At 45.6% G+C, this 23,341-nt stretch overlaps 1 protein-coding gene and 1 pseudogene across 1 annotated transcript in view; both read left to right on the forward strand.

The window, feature by feature from the left end:
• Positions 1 to 23,341, forward strand: part of LOC126473866 (mannose-binding protein C-like) — a 793,976-nt gene that overhangs the window by 577,091 nt on the left and 193,544 nt on the right. The window lies entirely within an intron of this gene.
• LOC126476137 (5S ribosomal RNA) lies at positions 18,842 to 18,959 on the forward strand (annotated as a pseudogene).

Genomic DNA, 23,341 nt, shown 5'->3' on the forward strand with positions numbered 1-23,341 from the left:
TTTACTAGCTCGTGTTCTATTGCCTTTCATCAACCTTAGAGCCAAACCACCCACTCGATTATGAGTTATGAATGGAATTTAATAAGAAATTTTAAGCAGGGTTAAAATAGTTTTTTTATGTGTTCATGTAAGTATTTGCAGAAGTGAATTCGTCTTAAGCACAAAAAAAAGTAACTAATTGGTGGCCGAGCCTCAGTCCTCAACACATTCAGCTTAAAACTCACTCACTGAATCAGTTTCCCATTTTATTGAATTATTGAAGGTAAGTTTACATCTACAAAAATCAACTGAAAGTAGTGAAAGTGAACGGTCAGGATCGTATTTAGAAGAATGCAAGGAAATTTTTCAGCTTCCAGTCATTGTTTAATACGCATGTCCAAGAAATAATAGAGGAAACTAAAGAGAATTACAGTGCAAGAATAAACAGGTAAGCAAAACAGATACAGATTCCAAGGTCTGTAGAAAACGTAGTAATTCTGGTCGTCTATGAAGAAAACTTACAACTAGAGAACCTGTTGAATTCAGTTGATATCATTGTTTTCATTAAATTTTATTTAGTTTTGGAATTACTTGTGGTAATCAGATTGGCTGACATTAGAAATACCATGAGTGTAGAAATTCTCGAGATGATCTGAGTGGCTGCTTAACATAGCAGACAATAGTAATTCAGCATTTCCTGCGCGTTTCAATAGGGCTTTGTGCCTCAGATCTAAGAGTCGCGCTTTTGAAAGGTTCTCGTGTCGTTGACGAAAATTGACTGCAGTACTATTTTGTGAAAGTCTGAGCTTTGTGAGTGGTTTATTTTACGAAATAGGAAATATTCGAGTTTGAATATTTCACGTCGTACATAAACGTCCTGTGGCGTCTTTCGTGCAGATCGCGAGACATTGTGGCGAGCATTTCTTCACAAGAAGCCAACTGAACGACTAAATGTGTTAACTCGCAAGTAGGTCAGCGACTCCCTAGGACGCTCAGAATAACGGGCCGGACTAAATATCTTCTGGCTGCTTTCGGGTGTGAACCTATAATACAGACAGTCAGTAACATTGCGTAATTGATGTCGGGATATTAAATACGGACTTGATAGCCATTTTTGTGTTTTATAGACAATAAATTAACTTTAAGGAAATTTTAGACATTTTTTCAGACGAGTCATGCAAGATTCCCGAACGCTCGCGAGCTATTGCTGGACCGGACTTATGTGGCCTTTGCGTGGTAGGTACATTATGCACTTCGTCAGTTGAAGGTAACATGGAAATGATCTGTTAGCTGACAATGTTCGATACTTTTTCTCTCATCCACTACATAACTCCTTGAAGCAGTCATTCTTTCCACACTCCACATATAAGTGATTTGAGAAGAAACCTTTACGCATGATACCAACCTTTCTGTCACTCAAAATACAGTAGAGTTCAGACAAAGGTGTAGCTGTAAAAGTTGCATCGAAGTTCTAGCGTCAGACTTATACAGGTGGTAGAGGATACTGAACACAGTACTGTGATACAAGAAAAGAATTGTCGGAAGGAATGTTTTGTTTACCGACATAATCACCTTACGTCTCATGTCATGAAATTAAGCTCATAGCCATTCTCAGTACATGCGTTGCATTGGCACCTAATTTTTTTTTCACTCGTACTTTGTATCCTCATTCAGTTCGTGGCACTGCAGTAGCTTAGTAGGCCTGTAAATGCAGGCTGCAGTTTTCCAGTTTTGTGGAATTCCAATATGCAGTTAATTTCAGTTACACACTCTTATCACCCCCGGTGCGCCCGCAGCCACTACTAAGTACCCACACTCGGCGACAGTAGTATGTTGACGTAGTGCTCTACTTACCAAAACACAAAAAAGTCCAATCGACGTTCACCAGGACACTGAATATTTATGTGGCCATTACCACGCGGCAATAAACTCCTTCTGACTTTCTGAACTCGCGTGTCTGTTTTAAGGCCCTAGAAAGTAGCTCACCCGCGTACAGCTAGCGGAAGCAAACGCCGCGAACAGCTGGTTCTGGCTGGTGCCGCAGTCGTTTTCAAAGCGTTATGTCCAGAAGCTGTTGGCTGCCGGTACGGCTCCAGCCAGTGAATGGCGGCACACGTGCGAAGATATTCCGATAAAACGGCCTTCGGCTGGAGTATCTCGTGAACGTATCACCCGCCGCATAGAAAGGCAGCCGCTGCTATCGCCTGCTCGGTACATTTCACGGCAGGCCTGCGTGGGTGGAACTTGGAGCTGTTCGGCGCTGCTGACATCTCGGACGTCTCTTCTTCCTTTCTTAAGTCGGGGATTCTACGGACTGATCCCTTTTGCACCATCTCGAACGCCACGGTTGCCAGTTCTGCCAATCGGTTTCCTGAAATTCCCCAGTTGCAAAATCTTCTCTCTCGTCTTGTGGCCACGTGTCTTCATTGACGTTGCTCCAGTATCTTTTCCGGCCGTGTTTCGTCCTGTATTCGTCTAAAATAACGACACGGAAACAATTTTCAGTACCCAATTTTGTCAAGTGCTGATGATGTCTTCGGCCATGGCCTCTACCTGCACGTCACGTACGATCAATTTCCTGGACTTTCAGGGTGTTCTCGGTTCTGTGTGTATTGTGCCAACATTTCTTGCCAGATTTTGCAATGGGCTGAACCACGGCTCTATACAGGGTGTTACAAAAAGGTAGGACCAAACTTTCAGGAAACATTCCTAACACACAAAGAAAGAAAATATATTATCTGGACATGTGTCCGGAAACGCTTACTTTCATGTTAGAGCTCATTTTATTGCTTCTCTTCAAATCACATTAATCATGGAATGGAAACACATAGCAACAGAACGTACCAGCGTTACTTCAAAAAGTTCTCTGTTAGCGAGGATACATGCATCCACCCTCCGTCGCATGGAATCCCTGATGCGCCGATGCAGCCCTGGAGAATGGCGTATTGTATCACAGCCGTCCACAATACGAGCACGAAGAGTCTTTACATTTGGTACCGGGGTTGCGTAGACAACAGCTTTCAAATGCCCCCATAAATGAAAGTCAAGAGGGTTGAGGTCAGGAGAGCGTGGAGGCCATGGAATTGCTCCGCCTCTACCAATCCATCGGTCACCGAATCTGTTGTTGAGAAGCGTACGAACACTTCGACTGAAATGTACAGGGCTATTACAAATGATTGAAGCGATTTCATAAATCCACTGTAGCTCCATTCATTGACATATGGTCACGACACACTACAGATACGTAGAAAAACTCATAAAGTTTTGTTGAGACAAAATGGCGACAGGAGCCGAGAAAGCGTATGTCGTGCTTGAAATGCACTCACATCAATCAGTCATAACAGTGCAACGACACTTCAGGACGAAGTTCAACAAAGATCCACCAACTGCTAACTCCATTCGGCGATGGTATGCGCAGTTTAAAGCTTCTGGATGCCTCTGTAAGGGGAAATCAACGGGTCGGCCTGCAGTGAGCGAAGAAACGGTTGAACGCGTGGGGGCAAGTTTCACGCGTAGCCCGCGGAAGTCGACGAATAAAGCAAGCCGGGAGCTAAACGTACCACAGCCGACGGTTTGGAAAATCTTACGGAAAAGGCTAAAGCAGAAGCCTTACCGTTTACAATTGCTACAAGCCCTGACACCCGATGACAAAATCAAACGCTTTGAATTTTCGGCGCGGTTGCAACAGCTCATGGAAGAGGATGCGTTCAGTGCGAAACTTGTTTTCAGTGATGAAGCAACATTTTGTCTTAATGGTGAAGTGAACAGACACAATGTGCGAATCCGGGCAGTAGAGAATCCTCACGCATTCGTGCATCAAATTCGCAATTCACCAAAAGTTAACGTGTTTTGTGCAATCTCACGGTTTAAAGTTTACGGCCCCTTTTTCTTCTGCGAAAAAAACGTTACAGGACACGTGTATCTGGACATGCTGGAAAATTGGCTCATGCCACAACTGGAGACCGACAGCGCCGACTTCATCTTTCAACAGGATGGTGGTCCACCGCACTTCCATCACGATGTTCGGCATTTCTTAAACACGAGGTTGGAAAACCGATGGATCGGTCGTGGTGGAGATCATGATCAGCAATTCATGTCATGGCCTCCACGCTCTCCCGACTTAACCCCATGCGATTTCTTTCCCTGGGGTTATGTGAAAGATTCAGTGTTTAAACCTCCTCTACCAAGAAACGTGCCAGAACTGCGAGCTCGCATCAACGATGCTTTCGAACTCATTGATGGGGACATGCTGCACCGAGTGTGGGAGGAACTTGATTATCGGCTTGATGTCTGCCGAATCACTAAAGGGGCACATATCGAACATTTGTGAATGCCTAAAAAAACTTTTTGAGTTTTTGTATGTGCGCGCAAAGCATTGTGAAAATATCTCAAATAATAAAGTTATTGTAGAGCTGTGAAATCGCTTCAATCATTTGTAATAACCCTGTACAGGACCTCCATCGTGCACGAACCACATGTTGTGTCGTACTTGTAAAGGCACATGTTCTAGTAGCACAGGTAGAGAATCCCGTATGAAATCATGGCGGTGAATCGAGGAAGTACAGTACATACTGACGAAACTAAAATGAGCTCTAACATGGAAATTAAGCATTTCCGGACACATGTCCACATAACATCTTTTCTTTATTTGTGTGTGAGGAATGTTTCCTGAAAGTTTGGCCGTACCTTTTTGGAACGCCCTGTATAAATTTGTTTTTGTGTTCTTTCTTACCTCGGATGACTATTTCGTTTTGCTCTCTAAACTGACCAACTCTCTTAAGTATGATTACGTTGCGACGAATTAATGTCTTTGTCAGACCAGGTCTCAAACCAGCGGTCGCATACATCTTTGAGCACGTCTGCAGATCTGAGTCAAACTTTGATTGCCACTGATATTTGAGGTATACAGTAACAGCACCACTAGGAGAACAGTATCGTTGCAAGACTTGGATTGTTATAATTAATGGGCAGCTACTAACAGGGGTTCAGTATGGCAGCGAATCTTGGTAGATATTCTAACGGACTAATGCGGAGCCTATTTACGCTGGAAAAAAGAATTCTTTCCAATTTTGGCCGACAGGTGCAAATCGGGCGCTGCACAGCATCCCTTCGACGGCTCCAGTGCTCATATCGAACAAACTGCGTAACTGACGATTAATAACAACATGAAAATTATGCCTTTCTCAATTGTTTGACATATTTGCTCATGTCTTGTTCATAATCCATTACATATGGAAATATGTCTGTATGTATTTCTTGTATTCAAAACGCCAAATTCGCTCCTGATGCCCAAAATTGGAACTAATTTTTTTACAACGTTAATTGTTTCCGCATTGACGCCTTAGAATATCTACCAAATTTCGTTACCATACGGTAATCACAGCCCACGCAGGACATGTGCGTGTGGCTGCACTTCGTCCGCACCTCGTGGTCGCGCGGTAGCGTTCTCGCTTCCCGCGCCCGGGTTCGATTCCCGGCGGGGTCAGGGATTTTCTCTGCCTCGTGATGACTGGGTGTTGTGTGATGTCCTTAGGTTAGTTAGGTTTAAGTAGTTCTAAGTTCTAGGGGACTGATGACCATAGATGTTGAGTCCCATAGTGCTCAGAGCCATTTGAATTTGTAGCTGCACTTCATTTATAACCACTCCGTATGTGCCGTGATTACGCGGTAGTTAAAATGGCGCCCCGCTCGGCAGTTGGCGCAAAGCACTGGACTGGCAAAGGCGCATCTGTTACTGAAGCCTGACGCCGCCATCTTACCTCAACAAACGTCAAGAAGTTTGCGTGTGGTACTACTACAATATTCTGAAGCGAAGTGACGTCGTAAGCTTTACGAGATGGTCTAAACAAGTTCTGCACTTGAGCTAATATTTACGTACTAGCTGAATTTAACGCATACATTGTAGACCCGTGCTATGAGAAGAACATGAAGTTAGGTATACACACGTTTAACGCGGACTGTAGTTTTCGTAAAAACGCTCAAATGAATAAACACACATGTTATCAACGACAAATAGCACGTTCTACTTATAGGAGCACTCTTACAGCGAGCATACTATTCTAAGAGAAGTCGAAGTTGATCGAGTCTGGTAATAGATTAATAAATACGGTAACGCCACTAAACCAACGCGACCCGTTACTGTACATATCAGAACGTAATGAATAATAAAGAATAAGATATGTGACTACTACCACTTATCGAACCTTCCAACTCCTACATCAGTTACCTTTTGCGTGACGACGGATTTCCCATAACAGGCTCATCACGACTTGAGGATGCTCTGTTACAACACACGTGTAAAGTTTTATCACCAGCACCTTCACGAACAGGACACTTCTTTGAGATGTCCGATTTCTGACAATACGATGGAAACAAAGAGCATACAGAGGTGTCCTCGTCTGACCATTTAAATCTGTGTCTTCTTTACCGTCACAACCCACTCAACAGCCTCATAGTCTGTGTTGCTGCTAATGCCGAATTCCTGCTGATTATGTATATGAAATGAATTAATTCGGTTCAAATATGCCACTTTAGTAGGAAAAGCAACGATGAGCTTAAAGTATAATAAAATTATTTACTAGAGAAAGCACACACATCCATTCCCGAGGCAGGATTCGAACCTGCGACCGTAGCAGCCGCGTGGTTCGGGACTGAAGCGCCTAGAACCGCTCGGCCACCGCGGCCTGTAATTGGAAAAGTGTCATGATCATCTCTCCACTGGCAAAATATTCCGAAATAGTCCGCCATTCGGATCTGCGGGATGGGACTACCAAAGGGGAGGTGACCATGAGAAAAAGATTGAATAATCAACGAAAGTATAACGTTCTACGTGTCGGGGCGCGGAATGTCAGAAGCTTGAACGTGGTAGGGAAACTAGAAAATCTGAATATAGAGATGTGGAGGCTCAATCTAGATAAAGTAGGGGGTCAGTAAACTGAAATGGTAAGAAGACAAGGATTTCTGGTCAGATGAGTGTAGGGTAATATCAACAGCAGCGGAAAATGGGATAACGGGAGTAGGATTCGTCATGAATAGGAAGACAGGGCAGAGAGTGTGTTACTGTGAACAGCTCAGCGACAGGGTTGTTCTTATCAGAATCCACAGGAAACCAACATCGACAACGATAGCTCAGGTATACATGCCGACGTCGCAAGATGAAAATGAACAGACACAGAAAGTATATGAGGATATTGAAAGGGTAATACAGTTTGTATAGGGAGATGAAAGTCTAACAGTCTTGGGGAACTGGAATGCAGTTGTAGGGGAAGGAACAGAAGAAAAGGTTACAGGAGAATTTGGGATTGGGACGAGGAATGAGAGAGGAGAAAGACTCAGTTCTGCAATAAATTTCAGCTAGTAACAGCCAATAAATAATCTGTTCAAGAATCACAAGAAGAGGAGATATACTTGAAAAGGACGGATGATACGGGAAGATTTCAGTTAGATTACATCATTGCGAATAGGCACTTGGTGCAGGGAGTGGCAACTGACCCTTAACATAGACAAATGTAATGTATTGCGAATACATAGAAAGAAGGATCCCTTACTGTATGATTATATGATAGCGGAACAAACACTGGTAGCAGTTACTTCTGTAAAATATCTGGGAGTATGCTTGCGGAACGATGTGAAGTGGAATGATCATATAAAATTAATTGTTGGTAAGGCGGGTGCCAGGTTGAGATTAATTGGGAGAGTCCTTAGAAAATGTAGTCCACCAACAAAGGAGATGGCTTACAAAACACTCGTTCGACCTATACTTGAGTATTGCTCATCAGTGTGGGATCCGTACCAGATCGGTCTGACGGAGGAGATAGAGAAGATACAAAGAAGAGCGGCGCGTTTCGTCACAGGGTTATTTGGTAACCGTGATAGCGTTACGGAGATGTTTAATAAACTCAAGTGGCAGACTCTGCAAGAGAGGCGCTCTGCATCGCACTGTAGCTTGCTCGCCAGGTTCCGAGAGGGTGCGTTTCTGGATGAGGTATCGAATATATTGCTTCCCCCTACTTATACCTCCCGAGGAGATCACGAATGTAAAATTAGAGAGATTCGAGCGCGCACGGAGGCTATCCGGCAGTCGTTCTTCCCGCGAGGCATACGCGACTGGAACAGAAAAGGGAGGTAATGACAGTGGCACGTAAAGTGCCCTCCGCCACACACTGTTGGGTGGCTTGCGGAGTAGAAATGTAGAATGTAGATGTAGATGGCCAGATAGAGATTTCGAAATCAGTTACTGGAAATGTAAGGAAACCCGCCCCCCCCCCCAAAAAAAAGGACCAACTGTGATATTGTGATCTGTCTCTAATGACCTGGGTATGGACGAGACAAAGTCTGCTTCCTTCCTTAGATCAATCCTTTTACCATTTGCGGTCATATGTCCTGGAAGGGGAAAGGACGGAGAAAAATCTTTAACTCAAAATGGTTCTGAGCACTATGGGACTTAACATCTGGGGTCATCAGTCCCCTAGAACTACTTAAACCTAACTAACCTAAGGACATCACACACACCCATGCCCGAGGCAGGATTCGAACCTGCGACCGTAGGCTGAAACGCCTAGAACCGCTCGGCCACTACGGCCGGCCCTTAACTCATTCCAGCCTTTCACAGCGTGCACGCCACAGCACTAATGTCACGCGAGTTATATAGCAGTGCGGCCCAGGCTGTGGTCCGTGTGTTACCAAAGGCTAAGGCCCGCACAACGCGATCGGGACCGCGCAAACACGATAAATAATGGCGGGTGGAGCAGCCGCCTCCGCACGGGACCTCCGCCACTCTGCGACCTTTGCTCGCGACAGCCGGATTACTGCAGTTCGTTGTTCCCTGACACGGAGCCACAGCGATAGCCATGAAACGTGTTCCCATCCCACGGCGCGCCCGAGCATCAAGGGCGCATCGCGACGGGAACCCAGTCAGGAAGATCCCCTCCTAGTGAGACGTTGTTGAAAAACGTTGGAGACTTGTTAGCACACGCACTGAAAAGGCGAACGCTAGTTTGAAACAAGGCAGCTCAGCAGAACGACACAAGCGGAGCAATTCTTTTCTCCATTCTCTACTGCAGTGGACATAACAGACTGTGTGAGATACCGCTCATTACCGAGTCGGTCCTTTTCCGCCAGTTTAGAGACGAGTCTCTTGTGGGGCAAAGGGGTGGTCCAGATTGGGAATATCTGGAACGCGAATAGGGGGGGTTAGCTGTTCCGTAATTTCCCTTACAGCCACAGGAAACCTCCAGAAAACCTTGGTCAAAACTGGGAATTGGAGCTTCCTTTTCATTTTTACTTATTTCATTCCCTTTCGGTGAAAGCGAGGTAGGGCATCGTAGAAGTTCGTTCTTTTCATTGGGATTAAATCAGATGATCGTGGTGGTCAGGATATTGTTCCACCACGTCAAATACAAGTCGGCACATTCCTACGGAGATACGCGACAGGCCGGCCGAAGTGGCCGTGCGGTTAAAGGCGCTGCAGTCTGGAACCGCAAAACCGCTACGGTCGCGGGTTCGAATCCTGCCTCGGGGATGGATGTTTGTGATGTCCTTAGATTAGTTAGGTTTAACTAGTTCTAAGTTCTAGGGGACTAATGACCTCAGCAGTTGAGTCCCGTAGCGCTCAGAGCCATTTTTTAGATACGCGACAATTACACACTGATGATGTGGTCGCTCGCTATCTTGCTGGAAAATAAATTCTGTAGCATCTCTCGTTGATGTATCCGGACTACAAATGTAAGATTGGCGAACTTGTTCAACTGATCGCCGACCCTAACCCAGCGTCCTGTGTGATATACACAGCCAGCTTCAGTGAAATGATTCTACCAGTTAATAACAGTTTGCCTTTGGGGTGGTGACTTGCGATATTTAGTCCGGAATTGTTTCTGGACTGTAGTAGCGGATACAACACTGCGCACAGTCTTCACCGTCATAGGATTCCATGACGACTGTTGGAATAACTAACTCGCGCGTGCCACCTAGTAGGAATGTCAGAAACTCACAGATTAGACGGAAACAAAGCTTTGAAGATACCATGCATTCAGTGCTGTATCAAAATTTCTGTAAGTTATTTACCCTTTTCACAATTATAGGTTACTTTCGTGTAAATAATTTCTAAACGCCCTTTAGAATTATTGATGGTCACCTAAATGGTGGCGACCGCTAGTGAGTTCTTTGGTTTGAAGGACGCCAAGAGCGTAGGGACGCATTCCTGCGAGGTATTTTGCTATCGGGACAGCCAGGCAATGGCAACCTATCACACCTGAAGTACTTCAATAATCTGGAGTACTTGGATAATCTGGGGCAATGGCCTTGCCGCAGTGGGTACACCGGTTGCCGTTAGATCACCTAAGTTAAGCGCTGTCTGGCGTGGCCGGCACTTGGATGGGTGACCATCCAGCCGCCACGCGCTGTTGTCATTTTTCGGAGTGCACTCAACCTCGTGATACCAACTGAGGAGCTACTCGACCGAATAGCAGCGGTTCCGCTCAAAGAAAACCATCAGAGCGGTGTGCTGACCACACGCCCCTCCTATCCATATCATCTATGAGGATGACACGGCGGTCGGATGGTCCCGATGGGCCGCTTGTGGCCTGAAGACGGAGTGCTGTACTTGAATGATCTGGAGAGTTCACTCAGGACTCGATGGGGAGCGACTTTGCTTTCCGTAAGAATGGGCGTTTAGGGTGGCAACAGAAAGTAGTGACTAGCCTGACACTCTGCTGTGTTCTTGCTGCGACCGAGGTCTTAAATGGGAACGAGCTGGGTCACTCAGACTCACTTTTGTGTGTGTCGTGGAGCAGTCAACATGTAGCACCCGTGTCTCTCCCGTCACAGAGGACGTCGCCGACAACACGGCGAGGTGCTGCGACATACAGGCCTAGGTGACGCGACATCACGTCCCACTGTTTTTTTTATTTTTTATTTGGCCTTTGAGTCGTCCCACTGTTGCTCCTCATTGCTAGCATTTCTCCCTCCCGGTCGTCTCGTCCTGCAGACACTTATTTAAAGAGCTAGAGATCTTCGCTGTAGCCTCACAATACATATATTCACTTATGAAATTTATTGTTAACAATCCGAACGAATTCAAAAGTAATAGCAGTGTACATGGCTACAGCACTAGGAAAAAGGATGATCTTCATTACTCAAGGTTAAATCTAACTTTGGCTCAGAAGGGGGTAAATTATGCTGCCTAATAGCATCAAAAGTCTGACAGATAGCCATATAGCGTTTAAAAGGAAATTAAAAGAATTTCTTAATGGCAACTCCTTCTAGTCATTAGATGAATTTTTGGATATAGCAAGTGGGTAATTTCCCCAACCCCCACAAAAAATATTAAGTATCATGTAATATTTTGTGTAAAGTAATATCTTGCATAGACACCTTTTATTAATCTGACACGTTCCACATCATTACGAAGTGTCGTATTCATGATCTATGCAACAAGTGCTAATCTAATCTAGTCTAATCTCTCTAATCAAAGAGTCGAATTTCTGTTCTCTCTATTGTTACACTTGTGGTACTGCCCTTTCTGTTCATCTAATGTTCACCCGCGAAATCACTTTATTTCTGAATAAACACTTCACTGTCAAGGCAAATTCAAAGGACCATGGAAAACACTCAGTGAAAGCTTCTCCCAACTCAGCACATGCTTAGGACGTCTGCCACTTTGATTCCAAACTTTCTCCAGAAGAACACTGACGTTAGAGGTAACCCTACGGCACACGTCTTCCGTCCATGATTTCACGGCAGACTTGAAAAAAAGGCGTCTTAGTTCCATTAATTCATCTGGACGTTTCGAAAAAATTGTTTCCTTTACGTACTTCGAAAGAAGGAAGTCACATGGGGTTGAGATATGGACTATTCGTGGTCCCAAATTGTCTGTCACTGAAACGACATGGAAGTAGTTGCAAGAAGCTGTGAAATGAAGTTGTTGCGAAGTATGCTCAAATAAAGCGCACAGTTCAGTTTCTGCCAAGGAAAAGGGTCCAACAGACCCGTGACTGAAAATTGCGACCTTTACTGCAATCCTCGGAGCATGATGTCGTTCATGAAGCACTTGACGATTTTCAAAGGCACAAAAGGGTAAATTGTGTTAGTTAACCTCATCGTCCAAATGAAAATCCGCCTCGTCTAAAAACGTTGTTGAGACTTTGTTCCCTTTTCTCCACCAATCAGGAAAACGGTAGTCTCTGTCGCTTGTGTTCTGCAGTAAGCGTCTGAGCAGAGGTTATCTTGCATGGGAACACCCGGAGGTCACGTTTAAGAATGCATTGAACGGACCGTCTGGATACGCGCAGTTGCTCTGCTGCCTTTCTGCACGATTTGCCGGGGATTCTCCATAGAGCGGTTCGAAATTAAGAGATGGATCCTAGATTTAGTATAGATTTTTCGTATGTAGAACGATGGAAAGATAGGTATTTCCGGGCTGTTCCAGGATCCACCGTTATGGGCCACGAACACTGTAATAAAAAAATGACTGTTTATTAAATATTTTACCGCCCTCTTGTGTACCACATAAACAGTTACTTCTACGTAGTGGAATATTTTGACACGTTGTACAGATATCTCATCATGACCTTCATATTCGCCAGCGTACGTACACGACGAGTATGATTGTGAAGATGACAACAACGATGACTGAGACGAAGACAGAGAGAATTACGAGCACGATGAACGCGATGAAGATACAGAAGCAGCAAGTGAAACAGACATGGGGAAATATGAAGAATACACGGAAATTAAAGAGCAAATGTACCAAGGCAAACTTGCCAGTTTAGGGAAACAGCTCCAGCACTTGAAGGATGGTACACACCCAGAACATAACAGAAAACTGAAGAACTTAGAACAAGGTTATAGAGAGGGGTTGCGTTTCACCGTCATTTCAAGGGATTATTTAATTGAGTGTCTAGAAAGAGATTACACTATTGAAAGAAGGGCAGTAGCAAAATAATTTGAAGAAACGCTGATAAGCGATTTGGAGGAAAAGAGGAAACTCACAGAATCTGAACGACACACTATAGAGTTGACAGGCGATTCTATGTAGGTGAAACCGGCCATGACGAGGAAACTACCTCATCGGCCTCATGATCCCGTACCGCTGCAATATAGGCTTCGACCGTGGTCGCTTCGCTTCCAGTGTTGATCCTTCCTGTGCAATTTCATCATACAGTCTGTGAATAGTTCTCTTGCAAGAGGCGCACTGTGTTTTAAACTGTTGCCGAAACCGCCTCTGAATCGCAACAGGCCTTTGCGTTTCGTGTAAAGCTAACACAACTGCCATCGCTACTGCGCTGTCAGTCGTCCAAACGTCGGCCATGTTGTAAACACTGGCCTCCTTGAGACGGTATCCTGAACCAAGCGACCTTTCGTAGCTCACTTGTTTCTCCAAGCTCTACTGCTACTGCTGTTGAGATAGTCAACAGCATATCTAGTGCGACTCATAAATTGTGTACGAAACAAATGGTGACAAATTTCGTGCGCCACCCTACACAGGCTGGTCTATTGATCGTGACCGGGCCAAATATCTCACGAAACAAGCGTCAAACGAAAAAACCACAAAGGTCGAAACTTGTCTAGCTTGAAGGTGGAAACCAGACGGCGCTATGGTTGGCCAACTAGATGGCGCTGTCATAGGTCAAACGGATATCAACTGCGTTTTTTAAAAATAAGAACCCACAATTTTTATTACATATTCGTGTAGTACGTAAAGAAATATGAATGTTTTAGTTCGAACACTTTTTTTCGCTTTGTGATAGATGGCACTGCAATAGTCACAAACATATGGCTCACAATTTTAGACCAACAATTGGTAACAGGAAGGTTTTTTAAATTAAAATGCAGAACTTAGTTACGTTTGAACATTTTATTTTGGTTGTTCCAATGTGATATGTGTACCTTTGTGAACTTATCATTAATGAGAACGCTTGCTGTTATAGCGTGATTACCTGTAAATACCCCATTAATGCAATAAATGCTCAAAATGATGTCCGTCAACTTCAGTGCATTTGGCAATACGTGTATCGACATTCCTCTCAACAGCGAGTAGTTCGCCTTCGGTAATGTTCGCACATGCATTGACAATGCGCTGACGCATGTTGTCAGTTGTTGTCGGTGGAACACGATACCAAATATCCTTCAACTTTCCCCACAGAAAGAAATCCGGGGACGTCATATCAGGTGAACGTGCGGGCCACGGTATGGTGCTTCGACGACCAATCCACCTGTCATGAAATATGCTATTCAATACCGCTTCAACCGCACGCGAGCTATGTGCCGGACATCCATCATGTTGGAAGTACATCGCCATTCTGTCATGCTGTGAAACATCTTGTAGTAACATCGGTAGTACATTACGTAGGAAATCAGCATACATTGCACCATTTAGATTTTCATCGATAAAATGAGGGCCAATTATCCTTCCTCCCATAATGGCGCACCGTACATTAACCCGCCAAGGTCGCTGATGTTCCACTTGTCGCAACCATCGTGGATTTTCCGTTGCCCAATAGTGCATATTATGCCGGTTTACGTTACCGCTGTTGGTGAATGACGCTTCGTCGCTAAATAGAACGCGTGCAAAAAATCTGTCATCGTCCCGTAATTTCTCTTGTGCCCAGTGGCAGAACTGTACACGACGTTCAAAGTCATCGCCATGCAATTCCTGCTGCATCGAAATATGGTACGGGTGCAATCTATGTTGATGTAGGATTCTCAACACCGACGTTTTTGCGATTCCCGATTCTCACGCAATTTGTCTGGTACTGATGTGAGGATTAGCCGCGACAGCAGCTAAAACACCTACTTAGGCATCATCATTTGTTGCAGGTCGTGGTTGACGTTTCACATGTGGCTGAACACTTCCTGTTTCCTTAAATAACGTAACTATCCGGCGAACGGTCCGGACACTTGGATGATGTCGCCCAGGATACCGAACAGCGTTCCTAGCACACGCCCGTTGGGCATTTTGATCACAATAGCCGTACATGAACACGATATCTACCTTGTCCGCAATTGATAAACGGTCCATTTTAACACGGCTAATGTATCACGAAGCAAATACCGTCCGCACTGGCGGAATATTACGTGATACCACATATTTGTACGTTTGTGACTATTACAGCGCCATCTGTCACAAAGCGAAAAAAAGTGTTCCAACTATAACATTCATATTTCTTTACGTACTACACGAATATGTGATAAAAAGTGGGGGTTCCTATTTAAAAAAAAACGTAGTTGATATCCGATGGACCTATGGCAGCGCCATCTAGCGGGCCAACCATAGCGCCATCTGGTTTCCCCCTTCAAGCTAGACGAGTTTCGTTCTATGTAGTTTTTTCGTTTGATGCTTATTTCGTGAGATATTTGGCCCGGTCACTATCAATGGACCACCCTGTATATCCCGATGATTATCTTCGATTAGTCATTCTGTACTCTTACTTTCAAAGTGACCGCTTGATTGACACCTGCAAGCAGGAGTGAGTCAGATGGTTCCACGTCCACGCGGTATGGCATCGCCATCATTCGGTGCCATCTGTTAGCGGAAGCGTTGAGCACAGGCGAGGTGTGACAGCACAGGCATATTTCGCTCCGTCGTGGCTGCAGAACTTCCCTCAGATCGCTGCACACGTGATGTGCGTACGGTGTTAACTGCTCCTGCTCTACAAAGACCCAGATGCCGGCCAGCAAGGAACGCCCGAACGTCGCGACGATGTCCGGGAGAAACGCCTCTAAATAGGACGACGCCGGGCTAGCGACACGGCGGCGCCTAGGTAAGCGATAGCGGCCGTACGTCAGCGGCGATGACGGATGGCGGTTGACAGCAAGCAGACCATGCCGTGGCGCACACTCGCACAGCATCTGCTCTCTCTGCGGTGACACCAACGAGCGATAAGATCGACTGTTTCTGCACCTTGGAAAGCGGCTCTTGTCTCCACTCTCTTCTAAATCCGAGGAACGAGAGTGGCTGGACAAGAGCATGCGTGACGATAGGCCACAAGGAAAGTGAGCTCCTTTGGCGAAACCTGTCGACAGTGAGGTGTGGCTGATATTTTGCACATGTTCAGTGCAAAGTTTATAGTTTCAGTGAGAAATTAAATGCCTGAAAGAGTGAAACTGTGTTCCCCGTCAGGTTTCAATCTCAGTACGATGCTCTTACCGAAAGAACTACCACATGTATATCGACATCTACGTGACGGAAGCCATCTTACGGTTTGTAGCAGAGGTTGTTTCTGGTGCCACTAAATTTATCGTCTTTGCCTATTCCACGCGCGAACACTGCGTATGAGCTCTCATTTCTCCGATTTGTTGGTTCAAATGGCTCTGAGCACTATGGGACTTAACATCTGAGGTCACCAGTCCCCTAGAACTTAGAACTACTTAAACCTAACTAACCTAAGGACATCACACACATCCACGCCCGAGGCAGGATTCGCACCTGCGACCGTAGCAGTCGCGCGGTTCCAGACTGAAGCGCCTAGAACCACACGGCCACACCGGCTGGCCCCGATTAGTTGTTACGGTCATTTCGCGAGACGTGTGTGGGATGACGTAAAAGTAAAGCAGAGCAAAGTCGTACGCCACTGTTGGCTGGGAGAGCCCAACGGATGCAGATTATGTTCAGCCACCTAGTCGCCCACGGTGGACACTTTCCTTTCGAAGCGGTGGGAGCTGTGTCTTATGCATATTTTTATCGTGGCACAGTCTTTACCTCTGCGCAATCTGATGCACGTTTAGTTGAAGTGTGATAGGTGGTGGACATATGTTGTAGTGATGCGTTACCTTGCGATGGTATCTGTTAGATGAAGAAAGATTTATTGTAAAGGACAGGAAGGATTAAGAAAGGCGAAAATTCAACAATGTTATTATTTTTGAAGAGAAGTAGTCTGGGGTAAGACTGCAACCCTGCGCAGCTAGGAATGATTCTTGTCAGTTAGTTAACTTGCTAAGAGCTGAGAGAAACACCACCCCACTTCCCTGAGTCATGTATTACCGTATTAACTGATTAAGCTGCTTGCTTTTCTATAGAAATTCTCTGTTAACATTGTACCCCCATTAAATCATTGTTCACGTTATTAAGCATATTATCGTTCAGGCCAGTGTTATGTATGAAGATCAGTCGAAGCTTTACTCTTTCTTTTTGAATACATACTTCATTCTAAAATCGTTGTCTTGGTGTATCATTTCATAGGAATAGTTATTCTCCCAACCCCACTGTTTATCGTTGTGCATTACCACATGCAACAGTATGAATATATATTTAGAGACAAAAATTTAGCTTAGCCGCTGTCTGCTTGCTGTTTGCTCTTGTGATTTGATAAATCTGCAACAATGTTGTCAAGACGTGATGTAAGTGGAAATTTTGATTAGCGCCAGATAATTGTTTCACTTCAGTTGCGCATTTTAATATAAAGACAGGTTGCATTCTGATCAGTTACAGGTCAAATCAAATTAGGTTCTGTTTAATCAAGGTTATCGCACGGGTTTAAGTTGGAATAACAGTTTGTGGGGACATAGTTTTGGTAATACGTACGTTTTTGTAGAGTGGGAGGTAAAGTTGGGCTAAATTCCACAAAGAAACAAATATAGTGGGAAGTTGCATATTTAGGCAACAAAAGAATTTTTCTACAGGTTTTTACCGTATTTTAAGTTCTTTTTTCTTTGACACACGGAAGTTCGACAGTTGTTTTATGTTTGACAAGGATTATCTCTGCCGACCAAGTGTAAACTTCCGCCATGCCCATCTTCCTCAATATTTACATCACTCTCCAACGTCCGGCTGTCAGCGGGCAAGATTCTGAGAACCAGGAGCTCCTCTGAGGATGTCTAACGCAGCTCTGGACGAAAGTTCAGGAACAAAAATGTTTGACGGATCTCGATAGTACAACCCGGAATATTCACCAGAAACAAAGCCAACTTGTAGTGAAAGCCACCACTGTATCGCTGTAACTGGCGTGTGGCAACCACCTAACAAGCGCGGCTCGGTGTTTCTGCCCCCACGTGTTGCGCCCAGCATTTAAGATGATGAGACGGCGAGAGGCTGCACTTTGCATGTTATTCAGTTGTCACGACGACTTGCGACACAGCTTCAGTAAAATTCATAGTGATCCAGGATTTTTTAAAATAATTATTTCAGTAACAGAACAATATTTTATTTTACTCATGTACTTATCGGCTGTCGCCGGCCCAGTAAACCATACTTTGTGTCAACAATGAGTCTGCACTGTTTTATCTCATTTGCCGTTCCCTCTCAGTGGATTAAGTTCAAAGCATCCGCATCTTTCTCTGTGCCGGCCGCTGTGGCCGAGCGGTTCTAAGCGCTTCAGTCCGTAACCACGCGGCTGCTACGGTCGCAGGTTCGAATCCTGCCTCGGGCATGGACGCGTCCGATGTCCTTAGGTTAGTTAGGTTTAAGTAGTTCAAAGTGAACTTCAGATGTTAAGTCCCATAGTGCTTAGAGCCATTTTAACCATCTTTCTCTGAGCCGTCTTCCCACCTGATTCTTGGCCTACCCAGGGTCCTTTTGTTGTAAGCGACAAATGAAAGGAGACTGCTCTTCTGATATTGCAAAACGTTAGGCTGGTTCCTTACCTCATAAATTTCATTATTCTTTCTTGTTCTCTCCGGGTTACCTCTGTCTGTCCTTGGGCCTCAGATTCTTCATATCGCCTTTCTTTCAAGTGTTAGAAGTCTTTGCATCTACGCATCAGTTAGTGCCCAGCTTTCTCAACCATAGAGGACACTCGAGTGTACTATGGTATTGTAGATGATCATTTTCGCAGAATGCGATATCGCTTTAGACTTGAACGTATCTCTGAGGGCGCATAGGCATCTGGAGTCAGGAGAAATTTTTTCATTTGCAACTACGTATATTTTAGGCAACGGCCTTGCCGCAGTGGATACACCGGTTCCCGTGAGATCACCGAAGTTAAGCGCTGTCGGGCGTGGTCGGCACTTGGATGGGTGACCATCCAGGCTGCCATGCGCTGATGCCATTTTTCGCGGTTCACTTAGCCTCGTGCTGCCAATTGAGGAGCTACTCGACCAAATAGTAGCGGCTTCAGTGAAGAATACCATCATAACGACCGGGAGAGCGGTGTGCTGACCCCGCACCCCTCCTATCCGCATCCTCCACTGAGGATGACACGGCGGTCGGATGGTCTCGGTGTGCCACTCGTGGCCTGAAGACAGAGTGCTATCTACGGATATTTTAATATAACACTCGTACGAACTTTCCAGTTACTTGAATTGTCCAATAGACTTGTCTTGGGAAACTTTGAACAATATTTTACACCAAGTAGTTAGTTTTCATCCTTATGGGAGTCTTCAAGACCTCAGTGCAAACAATACTCCAGTCAGATCGAGCCACGACTTTCCTTTACAGGTGAAATAAAGTCTAGCACAAAAGCAATACACAACGAAGGAATTATACGAATGGGACGGAAATCGGTAGATGTGATGTCCGTGTACAGTCAAACAAATGATTAAAATTTCATAGAAATTGGATGACTTGTTCAAGTGAAAGAGCTTGATAAACTGAGCAAGTCAGTAACGCCCTGATCCACCTCTGGCCCTTAGGTAAACAGATATTAGGTTCAAAATGGTTCAAATGGCTCTGAGCAAATGGTTCAAATGGCTCTGAGCACTATGGGACTCAACTGCTGAGGTCATTAGTCCCCTAGAACTTAGAACTAGTTAAACCTAACTAACCTAAGGACATCACAAACATCCATGCCTGAGGCAGGATTCGAACCGGCGACCGCAGCGGTCGCGCGGTTCCAGACTGTAGCGCATAGAACCGCTCGGCCACCCCGACCGGTTTACGTGCGAGGAACACTGTCCACAGCGACGCAGACGTTATCTTGTATGGAAACACCCGGAGGTCACTTATAAGAATCCATTGAACGGAGCGCCTGGTTCAATTGATTCTAAGTACTGTGGGACCTAACATCTAAGGTCATGAGTCCCCTAGACTTAGAACTACTTAAACCTAAGTAAACCTTCCAGACTGAAGCGCCTAGAACCACTCGGCCACACCGGCCACCACAGATATTCGGCTTGACGTTGACTGATAGAGCTGTTGCGTGTCCTCTGGAGGAATATCGTGCCAAATTCTGTCCAACTGACGCGTTAGATCGTCAAAATCTCGATCTGATTGGAGGGCCTTGCCCATAATGCTTTAATTGTTCTGAAATGAAAAGAGACCCTAGTGGACAAAGGAGGCTTTGGCAAGCACGAAGAGAATTAGTAAAAAGTCTAGCCATGTGTCGGTGAGTATTATCTTTCTGAAATGTAAACCCAGCATGGCTTGCCATGAAGGGGCAACAAAACGGTGAGTTGAATGTCGTCCTATATATTTACTTAACCCGTGTTGCAGAAGAATTCACTTGCGGTACGTGTTATTCTTATGGGCCTTATCAATTTTTTTGATCAATTCATTAATAATTTGCAGAAGAATTGTTTGGTGTTCACTTTGTTTGATGTGGAATTGGGGCTGGTGGGCGGGTTGCCGTCTTACACGGCTTACGCACTGTGGAGCGGGTGACCTTAATTCGGACTTGGTCTCTGGGAGCTGCTGGGCGCAACACGGTTCCTAGTATTACTAGACCCGTGTTGCAGAAGAATTCGCTTCCGTTTGCGTAACCGCTGTGATAAGAGCGCTGCAGGGGTCCAGCTGCGCTTCCGGTCTGAGTCTCATTTGATCTCAGACTGCCGAGCAGTGCGGATGCATAGCGCTGTGTGCTTCGCTGGGCGTTGGCTTGCTACGTTCAGTTGTGTTAACGTGCCACTGCAATGACACTGCGAGGGATGCGCTGTAGGGGTGCGACATGTGACAGCCAAAGCGATCCTGCTGTGAAAAGAAATGTCGCACACTCCTGGTTGTCGTGCCGTATGGTGGGCGACAGTCGGGATGGTAGCCCAGCGCTGTCCGGGGCGCCTTCATACACGTGTTCGCCGGTCGTTGGGGCTCAGTTCGAAGCGGTGTTCATCACTGGAGACAGTCAGTTAGATTCCAGGGTGAAGACATGCCTCGAGATACCCCGGACAGCGGTGGTGCAACCAAACGTCTCCGTTCGTCGTCCCTGTTGGGAAGGGTACCGTACGAAACGCGTGGGCGGTGGGGGTGGGCGGCGGCTAGTGATGAGCAGGCGGTCGCATTACAGGGCGTGGCGGGGTGGGGCGGCTGTGCGAGTCGCGTGGGCGGCGTGCGACACTGGCAGTGAGTCAGGCGCGGCCCGGCTGTCCTCCTCCTCCTCCGGTGGTGGGCGGCGCCGGCCACTGTGCGTGGGCGGCCGGCGGAGCATCCAGGTCCCACGAGGCTCTCGGCCCTCCTGCCCTGGGTGTGGCAGGGCCGCGTTATACTTAACTGTAACTGCCAGCCGTCAGAGTCTTATCAGGTGCAGCAGTAACTTGAATCGCGGGCACTGCTGTAATGTTACTCTTACGCTTTGTTACCGTCCTCCCGCTGATAAGTTTTCACGTCGACACTAAGTTCACAACATACAAATAAAAATTCGCCCAGATACACAACACCCACACATGAAAATTTTACGTAATGTCGACATAGTTTCTGCTAGTAAAGTTCTAATGCTACTCGTCATTAGTGAGTTTGTAAGCAGGTTGTTTAGGTTTTTGTATTGGTAACGCCACGTAGCGCTCTGTATGAAAATCACTGGCTGTGCTGTGTGCAGTCCGTGGCTGGTTTGCATTGTTGGAGTATTCGCTATTGTAGTGTTGGGCAGTTGGATGTGAACAGCGCGTAGCGTTGCGCAGTTGGAGGTGAGCCGCCAGCAGTGGTGGATGTGGAGAGAGAGATGGCGGAATTTTGAGAGCGGACGATCTGGACGTGTGTCCATCAGAAAGAGTAAATTTGTAATATTGGATATCATGGACTAATATATATATTATGACTTTTGAACACTATTAAGGTAAATACATTGCTTGTTCTCTATCAAAATCTTTCATTTCCTAACTATGCCTATCAGTAGTTATTGCCTTCATAGTTTGAATCGTTTATTTAGCTGGCAGTAGTGGCGCTCGCTGTATTGCAGTAGTTCGAGTAACGAAGATTTTTGTGAGGTAAGTGATTTGTGAAAGGTATAGGTTAATGTTAGTCAGGGCCATTCTTTTGTAGGGATTATTGAAAGTGAGATTGTGTTGCGCTAAAAATATTCGCTGTCAGTTTAGTGCTGATCAGAATAGCTAAAGACCGAAATGTCTGAGTACGTTCAGTTCTGCTCAGCTGTTTGAAAATCAAATAACGTAACAGGTTTATCAGCACAGTAATTCATTAATTTTTTTAAGGTGACATATACATAGGCAAATGTAATGTATTGCGAATACATAGAAAGAAGGATCCTTTATTGTATGATTATATGATAGCGGAACAAACACTGGTAGCAGTTACTTCTGTAAAATATCTGGGAGCATGCGTGCGGAACGATTTGAAGTGGAATGATGGTATAAAAGTAATTGTTGCTAAGGCGGGTACCAGGTTGAGATTCATTGGGAGAGTCCTTAGAAAATGTAGTCCATCAACAAAGGAGGTGGCTTACAAAACACTCGTTCCACCTATACTCGAGTATTGCTCATCAGTGTGGGATCCGTACCAGATCGGGTTGACGGAGGAGATAGAGAAGATCCAAAGAAGAGCGGCGCGTTTCGTCACAGGGTTATTTGGTAACCGTGATAGCGTTACGGAGATGTTTAGCAAACTCAAGTGCCAGACTCTGCAAGAGAGGCGCTCTGCATCGCGGTGTAGCTTGCTGTGCAGGTTTCGAGAGGGTGCGTTTCTGGATGAGATATCGAATATATTGCTTCCCCCTACTTATACCTCCCGAGGAGATCACGAATGTAAAATTAGAGAGATTCGAGCGCGCACGGAGGCTTTCAGACAGTCGTTCTTCCCGCGAACCATACGCGATTGGAACAGGAAAGGGAGGTAATGACAGTGACACGTAAAGTGCCCTCCGTTACACCGTTGCGTGGCTTGCGGAGTATAAATGTAGATGTAGGTGTAGATGTAGACGTTTCAAGTTTACTGCTAGCTACTAACAGCTGAAAAATGGCAAGGCAGTGCTAACCAAAGAAAGTAAAAGAGAAGGCGGAAAGAATATATAGAGTTTCTATGTAAGGGAAACGAGTCAGTGTGCTGGCTTAAGCTGTCGCCGGCACGCCGGTCGGCAAAGATGAAGCGCCAAGACCGATTAGCAGTAGCTGGATCAAGCTCGTGCCTCACGAGAGAGGCCGGAGAGACACCCGCAGGCTACAATACACCGACACCCTGATGACCGCACGTATCGTGCAATGCCTGTGTAATAATGGGAAACGTCTACTAGCACTTTCCCAGCTTCCACACTATCAGGATCGCGCAGTG

The sequence above is a fragment of the Schistocerca serialis genome, chromosome 4 (genome assembly GCF_023864345.2).
Source record: "Schistocerca serialis cubense isolate TAMUIC-IGC-003099 chromosome 4, iqSchSeri2.2, whole genome shotgun sequence".
In the NCBI taxonomy this organism is placed as follows: domain Eukaryota; kingdom Metazoa; phylum Arthropoda; class Insecta; order Orthoptera; family Acrididae; genus Schistocerca; species Schistocerca serialis.